The sequence below is a fragment of the Benincasa hispida genome, chromosome 9 (assembly GCF_009727055.1).
Source record: "Benincasa hispida cultivar B227 chromosome 9, ASM972705v1, whole genome shotgun sequence".
In the NCBI taxonomy this organism is placed as follows: domain Eukaryota; kingdom Viridiplantae; phylum Streptophyta; class Magnoliopsida; order Cucurbitales; family Cucurbitaceae; genus Benincasa; species Benincasa hispida.
The window spans coordinates 67,707,394-67,718,965 of NC_052357.1; the positions used below are offsets into that span (position 1 = coordinate 67,707,394).

The window sequence follows — 11,572 nt, forward strand, 5'->3', positions numbered from 1 at the left end:
AGCCATAACGCAATCATGATAGCTGTCGGCGTTTAAACTCTATAAATAGCCTTTAGACCTTCATTTCAAGACATCTAAATTTCTGCCTCAAGGCAGAGGTTTGTGATCACAGATGAGAGCTTGAACGAGATTTTCAGTGAGAATTCTTCATCTCCACAAACCAGACCGAGTGACGACCGGAGCTTTCACCAGAGATAGAGCTCGAGAGAGACATCTCCACCATTCATCCATGGCACCACCGGCAGCTTTGATGCAGAGTCCTTTATTTCTCTTCTAATCTCTATATTGTATTATATTTTATCTTAAGATATTAAGACAATTTGTGGTCAATGAAAATTTTGACTCCTTCATTGTCGTCTTCTTCATCATCTTCATCTCTATCATAGTTTATCTTCAACATTTATTTATCAAAGGCAATCACATGCTTAATCGTGTAGCCTAGAGATAGGACGCATGAAGCAACCCACCGAGAGGTGTTCGTTGTGCGAGTATAGTGAGTTAATCCTCTTTGCTTAGTGAAAGGCTGTAGCAATGCTTGTCTATGGGATGTTGCATTGCTTATCTATAAGTTAAATAGCCGCGTCTAACTGACTGAGAAGGTAAGAGATGGAATGCACTAAAGCAAAGTTTGCATTGTTCCTAGAGATAGGCTTAATCTTATGCTCAACGCAACCATGCACTATAAAGATATAGTCATGTGGCTGACCACCGAGAGGTGTGCGATGCGTTAGTGCAATGAGCTGGGATTACTCGAGCGATTTAAGATAATAAACATTAATATGCGTTAATGGTTGTTGTGTCTCTATCTATTCTCATTGCAAGTCTTCTATTGCTCAATCTGTTTAGTTAGGAGTAAGAGTAGTGTGTAAATCCATTAAACTTCTTTTTATTTTTATTCATCGCCTCAAACGCATTACTTCACAAGTATTATTGAGTGACAAGTCCCTGTGTTCGACCTCGGATTACCCGAGAAACTTACATTTGCGTCATACTTGGCATGAGCGTAAGAAAACTTATGATAAGAACGCGTGGTTATTGCATACTAGATTAACGCATCTTCATTTCGACGCATGACCTCAGACGCATGGGTGCAAACGCATAAGCCATGTCTAATGCATGATTTCATGTACAACCCCATCCGTCCTTAATAATAATAATAAACAATTTTCTTAACCAACAATAGTTAAACAATTTTGATTAATGTTCATTGAACACTTTAATAAACTTTAATAAATAATTGCATGCTTATAGCAAATCTATCTAATTCATCTTTCCAGGTCAGTTCCCAGGTAGGAGTGTTTCGTTTCCGTTAGCTTAAATATCCTAGCCTAGACAGAACTAGCCTTAGACAAAAAGTCCCTTATAGATACATTTGCTACAAATTTAATCTTTTAATTAAAACCAATTTAATCCTATTAAATTGATCAAAATATTAAACTTATTTCTAATCTCATTAGAAAAGTGATCTTAGGTCTATGTGAATCATGTTTTAAAATTATTTTAAAAATGATTTTAACCCAATGTTACATGCAATTCTGAATTATTGATTTTACTTTATAATTTATTTAATTATAATTTTTATAAAAGAAATGAAATAAATTAAAACCAATTATTGCATGTTAAAACATACTTAGGTAAACTATAACAATTATAAAATAACCTAAAGTAGTGACATGCTTTATGCAATTCCATTTCATTACTTAACATACATAACACTATACTAAAGTAATGAAATAATTAATAACATACATACATTCATACATTCAACTATCTATTATAACACTTATAATATAATATAAATGATGCATGACTATGTTATTAATGCATGCAAACATATATTATAACGCTTATATTATATGATGCATGAACATGCTATAAAATTAAATCAAGCAACTATATATTATAACATCTATAATATAAATGATGCATAAGTAATGCATAACCTATGGTGAGATTTTACTATATGACATACATTATGACATATAATTATATAAATTAAACCATATATCATATATATAATTTAAACAATTATTAGACCAGGATTGTACTTCTAAACAATTAATTAAATTAATAAAATATTTATATTAATTTAATTAATTAAAAACAACTAACTATTACAAATTAATATCTTAACCGGTTCAAAACAAGCGAACCGGACCTTGAATAGCATGAACCGGACCGCCCAACACTCGAACCAAGCGAACCAGACGTGAACCAACTGAGTCACGAACTGAACCACGGGCAAATCAATTGATTCTTTCCACTTTGGAGTGTTGCAATACTGTGACCTAGCGTTGCAACGCTACGAAGAGAACATTTCGTTCCACCCTTCTCAGCGTTGCAACGCTACTATACAGTTGCAAATTCCTTAGATTTCCTTCGAATTTGGCCTCGTTTTCTCCAAAAAACCACCAAAAAACTCACGAACGAATCAAGAATTTCAAAATACAGACTCTATTGCAAATTATGCTAAAAAACAAAGGGCTCTTACAAACCAATTTTGTAAAATTAAAGCTGTAAATCTATGATTCAATCCTGAAATTATCCAATAATTGTAAAAATACATTCCATTCATCATATGAATCAATTTACAGAATGCAATCCACCATAAAATTTTAAAAGCATTATGGAAAATTTAAAAAAATTGGGACCAAAACCTAGTTCTGATACCAATTGAAGGAATTGTGAAGTTCTGCAACAGAAGCAAGGATCGACCCAATTTTTATTTTCCCTGAATGAAAATTTTATAGAAAAAAATATGCATTTGAAGGAACTCGTTTAAAAGAGATTCTTGAGCGGAAGCAGATCATCCAAATTCCATTTTAATTGAAAAAAAAATTACAGTAAACATACAAGATATGCATTCTATATAAATTACAACATGCTCTTAATAAAGAAATAGGGTTCAAGAGATAATACCTTTGAAGAACGTTTCTTCGTGTAAATCCCTCAAAACCTTGAAAACTTTCTTCAAGAACTTCACGAACCAAAACAAACACTACCACAGGGAGCCTTCGGTATACTTAGAGTGAGAGTCCAAGAGTGGTGGGATCTAACTATTTTGGTTTGGAGGAGGAAGGAGATTGAAGAAGATACATAACGATTCTGTGAAACTCTCTATCGTATAGCAGAGCTCTCAATCATGTAATAATTGTAAGGAAGAAGAGAAAATAATTTCTTTTATTCCTTTTGTCATGAAACCAATTAACCACCCACTACGGTGGTTGGAGAGAAATTAGGAATTATAATTCAAAATAATAAAATAAATATAAATAAATATGATAACTAACTTATCATATCTTATTTATATTAAACTATATATGTTATATCAAATATAACACATAACCTATAGTTTTAATATTGTATCATATACATTATAACCTATAGTTCATTTTCTCTGTTTTATGGCATTAAATGTACATCATATTTATATTAAATTTAACAACTATAAATCATATACATAGAAAATATATTTGAATCTCATTCAAATATTTATTTCCTCCAATTAAACAATAATGTATCAAATATATTATTAACTATTATATTATATATAATTGAATCAATTTAATTATATCATATGTAATTAAATTCTCTCTTATTAATTTGAACAATTTAAATTAACCCAAAAACTGATTCTCAACTAAATCTTTTTGAGCTACCAAGGGGACTTTATGAACTTGCAGCTTGAAGCTCAAATGGGACATGAATAATTAATTACATTATCTACCATCCGTTAACCGTCGGGCACTCTACTAAAGACTGACAACTGCACTCTTCGCACTACAGATATATTTTTATGTCCATTGGATATAACCAATCAAATTGCTCGTAAGTACAACTGGACCAAATTACCGTTTTACCCTTGTAGTTACATCTAACTCCTTAAGTATCACCGATCCCTCTAATGAACAATAGATCATAGACCCACTATGATTAAACCTCTCTTGGGTCAGGAGAGAGTGTGGCGCCACATTGTTCAAGATCTGGAATCAACCTTTAAGGGAACAATTTATCTACTTATCCTTGCTTCGGGAAAGGAGTGAATTCCTTGTGTAGCTGTGTTTCCAGCTCTCCAATTAGACGAATCCCCAAAATGGTATGCTTGTTGAGTCGGCGATCTGGTCACTCTCACCCATACAAATCAAAGGACCGCCCTCATAGGCAGAAGTTCACAACTCACTCAAGATTAAGGTCATGTTACCTATGGTCATCCTATTGAAATGAAAGTCTCTATTATGAACGGTGTTATATAATGAGACTAAACATTTTGTGGTCCAGTCTTATACAAACTCCTTTGTATAGAATATCCATGCTCGCATGTCTAACACATGAATGATCAGGATCAAATCATTTGTAGCACTTTACAACAATTGTAACACTTACAAAGTAGGCCATACTCGTAGTGTCACCAGGATAAGGTACCCAGCCTTATCCATATACTACAGACCGTTTAGGTTATCACTTAAACATGATCCATCTGTGTGTCTCATACATGTTTAAGTTACAACGATAAATTTAGATATTAGTTTATTGGTGTGTGGTTAATGCAACTCAAATATCACATATTTTATGGACAAAGGGAATAAAAATATTATATATTATTAAGCACATAAGAAGTGAATAAAAATATTATATATTATTAAGCACATAAGAGTTTGTTCATACATGGTTTACAAACTATAGGACCCTACGAGATTTAGAGCATCAACCCCAACAATCTCCCACTTGTTCTAAAGCTAGTGAGGTGTACAATAAAATATAAGTACATAAAACAATAAACTAGGGCATAACACGACCAATACAAGATCTCCCACTTTACCTAGTCCAGTTGTGGTCTGTCCCATAGACCCATACTCTGCAGGTGACCCTCAAACACTATAGCTGTGAGGGCCTTCGTAAACGGATCAATAACGTTGTGCTCCAAAACTATCTTCATGACAATCACGTCCCCTCAATGCATAATCTCTCGGATGAGATGATAATTCCGCACTATGTGTTTGTCGCGCTTATGACCGCGCTATGTGTTTGCCGCGCTTATGACTCCTAGGCTCTCGAAAATTAGCCACAACACTACTATTATCAAAGTGTGATGGGCTTCGACATGTCTAGAACAATATCCAAATCAGCCAAAAATTTCTGAAGCCAAATGGCCTCCTTAGCAGCTTTACAAGCTGCTACATACTCAGCCTCCATGGTGGAGTCCGTGATGCACTGTTGGCTGAAAGGCAATAGGTCCCTCTTGAAGTTTTGCATCGAATACTTGACAAGCATCTTGTCAATGTAAGACACTTGAGACAGTTCTGGTATTTTATTCTTTCAATCTCAAAAGATCTGAATAGCCAGAACAAACTAAGACTCTCCCAAATCTTTCATTTGGAATTGGGTTGCTAGCTAGTTGTTAACTATAGTCAGTAAGCCTACATCATTCCCAATGAGTAGGATATCATCTACATACAACACTAGAAAAACTACTGAACTGTTGATGATCTTCTTGTAGACACAAGGCTCATCAACATTTTGATCAAAGTCATAAGATTTGATTGCAGTATCAAACCTTATATTCCAAGATCGAGATGCCTGTTTCAGTCCATAAATGGACTGATTGAGCTTGTAAACCTTTTGCTCTTGACCTTGGACTATGAATCCCTTGGGTTGCACCATATAAACAGTCTTCTCAAGATTGCCATTCAGAAAAGCAGTCTTGACATCCATTTGTCATATCTCATAGCCATAATATGAGGCAATGGATAGGAGGATCCAGATAGACTTCAACATTGCAACAAGCGAGAAAGTATCCTCATAATTGACTCCCTCTACCTGGGTATAACCCTTTGCCACCAGTTTAGTTTTGAAGGTTTGCACCTTTCCATCAACACTTCATTTCCTCTTGTAGATCCATTTACAACCTATAGGTTTAACTCCATCAGGTTGATCTATAAGATCCCATACTGAATTGAAGTACATAGACTCCATTTCTAGATCCATGGCTTTGCTTCATTCATCTCTATCAACATCCTTCATTGCCTTCTTATAAGACAATGGATCCTTAACCTTGCCATCAATTACCATAGCTAGAATTTTAGTTAAACATATAGCGAATAGGTGGGTTCGCAACCCTCTCACTACGTCGAGGTTCCCTTAACACTTGAGGTGGATTTGACTTACTAGATGAACCTACTTCAACAACTCTTGTTGAGGTACTAGGCTCTTCAACAACTCTTGTTGAAGATTTAGTAGTTTCTTTGGAAATCTCATTCAAAACGATTTTACTTCTGGGCTTGTGCTCCCTTATGTGGTCTTCCTTAAGAAAAGTAGCATTTGTCGATACAAATACTTTGTTTTTTTTAGGATCAAAGAAATAACCACCTCCCGTCCCTTGGGGTAGCCTACAAATAGGCATAACCTTGAACGTGGTTCCAGTTTCTTAGGATTGGCCTCAAGTACTTGTGTTGGGCAACCCCAGATTCTGAAATGATGTAAACTAGCTTTACGACCATTCCATAACTCTAGAGGTGTTTTGGCAACACTCTTAGTGGGAACATAGTTCAGGATATAAGCTGCAGTCTCTACTGCATAACCCCAAAACGAGTTAGGTAAAGAAGTGTAACTCATCATAGACCGAACCAGGTCTAATAGAGTTCGATTTCTCCTCTCTGATACACCATTCTGCTGAGGTATACCAGGTGCTCAGAATTGGGATACTATTCCATGTTTTATCAAATAGTTATTGAAATGCATATCCAAAAACTCTCCACCTCGATCAGATTGAAGTGTTTTAATTGTTCTATTTAATACATTTTCTGAAAGAACACTAAAATTAGAGAACCAATGAGCGGAAGCAGATTGTTCCAAACCCTATTGTGAAAGAATACAAACATTTACAATCAAACAGGATCAGTTATGCGTCAAAGACTAAATTACAACATGTTTCGAAATAAATACAAAGAATCGAGTACAATACATTTGAAGAACTATGTCTTCACGTATTTCCTCGATTGATAAGCAACGGGTCCAATAACACGAATGCAACGATTAAACCAGCAAAAAACATGAACTGGAAAAATCTTGATCACAACTGAGTAAAACTTAATCCTCGACCCTCGAATAGAAACTCGACATCACCACGAGGCTACCTTGGTATTCTCGATGTGAGATTCCAGGGAGTTGTGGCCTCTATATGGATTTGGGTAGAGGGATGGAGGAAATCGAGTAGGCGAAAGAAGGAATAAGCCTATCGTATAAACTTGAGTAATCGATCGTTTAGTAACGAGTAACTATCGTATAGTAAACTCGATGATAATCGTTTACTCTCTCAAATATGAAAACGATCACTTGATCTGTGTGTTGTATGACATGAATAATAAAAAAACTCTTTTTCTTCTTTATCCATCAATTAACCATAAATATGATCTACCAACCACTAAGTCGGTTATTGGAGAAAAACTAAAATCAATTATCTCATAATTAATTTATTATAAATAATATAATAACTAATTTATTATATTATATATATAATATATAGTTTTAATATTACATCATGTACAACATATAAACCATAGTTCTTTTTCTCCTTTATGGCATTTAATATAAATCATATTTATATTAATTTCTCCAACCAAATAATAATGTATCAAGTACATGGAATCAATTATATCATATATAATCAAATTCACTCTTGTTAATTTGAACATTTCAAACTAACCCAAAAACTAATTCTCAACATGAATCCATTGAGCTATCAGGTGGACCTTATGGATCTGTAGCTTGAAGCTTCAACGGTACGTGAATAACCGACTAACTCTTTAATCACGATATCCACTATCCGTTAACTGTTGGACACTCCCTAAAGACCGACAGATGCACTCTTCGCACTATAGATATATTTTTGTGTCCATCGGATATAACTAATCAATAGTATGATGACCCTTCACAACTCGCTCGTAACTATAGCTAGGCCAATTTACCATTTTGCCCATGTAGTTACATCTAACTCTTTAAGTACCAGTAATTCTTCTAATGAACAATATCATAGTCCCACTATGATTAAACCCTCCTTGGGCCAAGAGAAGGTGTGGCGCCATGATAATGGGCAGAAATACACGTTATCATAGTGCTAAATCCTTAAACAATGTTGGATTGCGTTGATGAAATATGTTAAATTGCGTCCATTAAGCATAAATTCTAAAATATTACGGTCGCATGCGTCCAACGTATTAGAGTAGTTGATCTTTATATTTTTGTGCAGAATGATGCATTAACACAATGCAAAGAATGTGATCATAGAAATACATTGGTCGAGTGCAACTTCACCGTAAGACTTTGCATTGATCGTGATCGCAAACATTCACCCAAGAAGAATCACTGCAACATGGTGGGCGTATCCAGACGAAAGGACAATTAAGATCGATGGGACAGAAAGCTGATGGTAGTTGGATCCAAATTAAGTTGACAGTCGATAACGGTCACAAAGTACATCCAACTTTATCGGTGAAAATTATCTGGCGCATCAGTCAGGAATTAAAGCTGTCCCATCTTTACATCTAGGAAAGAGAAGCCGCCTTTCATCTCTGATGCCCTATAAATACCAAATGCATTCTTCAGATAAGGGATTAAGCAATCGATTATTTCATTATTTTACAAGTTCGCGTCTCTGTCCATAGTTTTCTTTCATTTTAAGGCGGACGCAAGGAAGAAAGTGTGCCGGTAGATCATTCCGGCGAGCTTGGGAAAGCACCGGAAGCTCCAAGACAGAGAGAGGGTCGACTCTTGCGGAAGCGGGAATATCTTTAGTTCATAATAGAGATCCCAGTGTAAAAAGCCTCGGTCAGCAAGGAATTTTACCAGGCTCTCTACCTTAACTTCCATTAGCATTTTGTACTTAACTTATTTATAAGAATGGAATTTCTTTCTCTATATCTGTTCACTCTCTGTGATTCATGCATGAGTAGCTAAATTAGTTGAATGGGGTGAAAAGCATTTAGCTAGTACAACAAAGAAATCTTCATTCTTTGTGGTTATCTTGTTTATGTATGCCTCATTCGTCTAGTAGAGATATTCGGGAGGGTAGTCTAAGGATAGGAACTAGACTTGGGAAGGTCAGGTCAGAATCTAGGTTTAGAAAAACCAGATTAGAACGCATAAATGGGAGATAGGAACTTAGGGATAAGTACTATTTGTTATCAACGCATCGCATGCATCTTAGCAGTAAGATATGATTGTATGCGGTCACCTTGCTTTCATGCAATTTGTATCAATGCATAGGACAAGAGTAGAGACTTAGGAATAGCTCTATGGACATTTTGCATGCAACATTTGCGTCCTAGATTTAGGAGCATTGCATTTACATTGAAAAATGACTTGTTGTGCATGGTAGTAACATGATTGCATAGTCTGACGCATTCCCAAGTAACGCTAGCTAAAGATCTTCTCAACTCGTTCATCGTATACTCATTGCATCTATCAACGCAACTTTCGTTTCTCAAATCCGCCGCATTTATTTCATTTATTTTCAATCAACGCAACCAAAAAGCCAACCACCTTATTTATTTTACCGGTTATCGCAAAGTTTTCATAAGAAAAATATCAACGCAAACTATTTTCATAAGCTCCTATGATCGACCCTAGACTTACCAGGAAACTCAGAGGAATTTACACTTGAATTCCGCTGGGGAAACTTGAATGCACAACGTAATTCCATCAAGGCATCATCCATATTCCACACTTGATAAAATAACACATCAAGTTTTTGGTGTCGTTGCTGGGGACTTTGGCAAAATAGTTGTTAACAGTAATTTTTTGTGAATTCTTTGCAGAACTCTCAATCTCTGGCGAACTACGACCCAGAGATTGAGAGAATATTTTGAAGGAGACTAAGTGACCACCAACAGCAACCACAATCCGATAAAGAAGAGATGGCGGAGCAGCCTAGGAATGAAGCACCAAACAACAACAATGTCATGGCAAATCCAATTCTGTTGGCCAACGATTGCAATAGGCCCACTAGGGACTATGCATCACTAAACCTCTATGATTTCTAACCGGGAATCATGAGGCCTGCCTTAGACGGAAGTAGATTTGAAATGAAACTGGTGATACTGCAGATGATCCAGGCAGCAGGTTAATTCGGAAGAAGGCGTGGCGAGGATCCGCACGCCCATTTCCGAAGTTTTATTGAAATCTGCAATACTTTTGTGTTCCCGTATATCTCTGCTAAGGAGATTCGACTAACGTTGTTCCCATTTTGTCTCTGTGATCAGGCTAGGAAATGGACTTATTCGCTCGAACCAGGGGAGATCACTTCTTGGGAGCAGGTGGTGAGAAGTTTATGAAGAAGTATTTCCCACCTACCGAGAACGCGAAACGGAGAAAGCTTATTACTAATTTTAAACAAGATATGGACGAATAGCTCAACGATGCTTGGGTGAGGTTTAAAAGGTTGGTCCGAGATTGTCCGCATAATGGGCTTCAAGATTGCCTTCAAATGGAAATTTTCCATCACGGTTTAAATCCTGCTTCGCAGACCGCTGCCAATGCGACAGTAGTTGGTGGTCAGCTTGACAAGACTTATGATGAGGTGAAGAATATCCTAGATCACATCTCCAAGAATAATGAAGACTGGAGGGAGAGCGACCAGAGATTAAGACTCAAAGATTCTGATGCAAATAATGATGCTATTGTCTCATTGCAAAACCAAATGACAACAATGAAGAATTTGATTCAAGGAATGACGATCAGCAGTCCAATACCGCAAGGTGGGCAACTCAACTTAATAAGTAAAAATACTGCAAGGTGTGCGACTTGCAGTGATGGGCATGCGATGGAAGATTGTCCACAAAATCCACAGTCTGTATATTTTGTAAAGAACAACCCCTTTTCCAATACCTACAACCCCGGGTGGAAAAACTACCAAAACTTTGCTTGGAAGAATCAACAACAAAAATTTCAATCTGTGGCGCAAAAAGAAGGGCCACCAGGGTTCTTTCAACGTAGCAACGACCAACAGAGCAACCAAGCAAGTAGCTCACAATAACGATCGCAATCTTCTTCCCTAGAAGGCCTATTGAAGTAATATATGGAGAAAATGAGACAGTGCTACAAAGCCAGGCTACGTCCATCCGCAAACTTGAATTGCAAATGGGCTAGATTGTAAATGAGCTCAAAAGTAGACTGCAAGGGGTGCTGCCAAAGTTCAACCGAGCTTCCACGCAACCCATGGGGTTCAGGTAAGGAGCAATTCAGGTTGTGACATTGCATAGTGGAAAGACTGTGGAGGGAGAAAAGAAGGAGCAGAACAGTTCAACCTCCATCGCAATTGAACCTGAGATTGCGGCAACGCAAGAAGAGTAGAACCTGAGGTTGCGTCGACCTCAAAGTCAAATGAAACAGGAACCATGAAAGTCCAGTTACCACCTTTCCTTCAGAGGCTAAAGAAGAAGAAAAACGAAGAGGTAGAGTACCAACGTTTCTTATCTATGTTAAAGCAATTACATGTTAACATTCCTTTCAGTGAAGCGATTGAGAAAATGTTGCCTATGCCAAGTTTCTAAAGGACATGGTAACCATGAAAAGAGGC

The 11,572-nt window shown here is 36.5% G+C and overlaps 1 non-coding gene across 1 annotated transcript; it reads right to left on the reverse strand.

Moving 5' to 3' along the window:
* Positions 1-10,357: 10,357 nt before the first annotated feature.
* LOC120087416 lies at positions 10,358-10,464 on the reverse strand. Its single transcript, XR_005484556.1, has one exon. It is a non-coding gene; the product is annotated as a small nucleolar RNA R71 (small nucleolar RNA).
* Between the last annotated feature and the right edge of the window lie 1,108 nt (positions 10,465-11,572).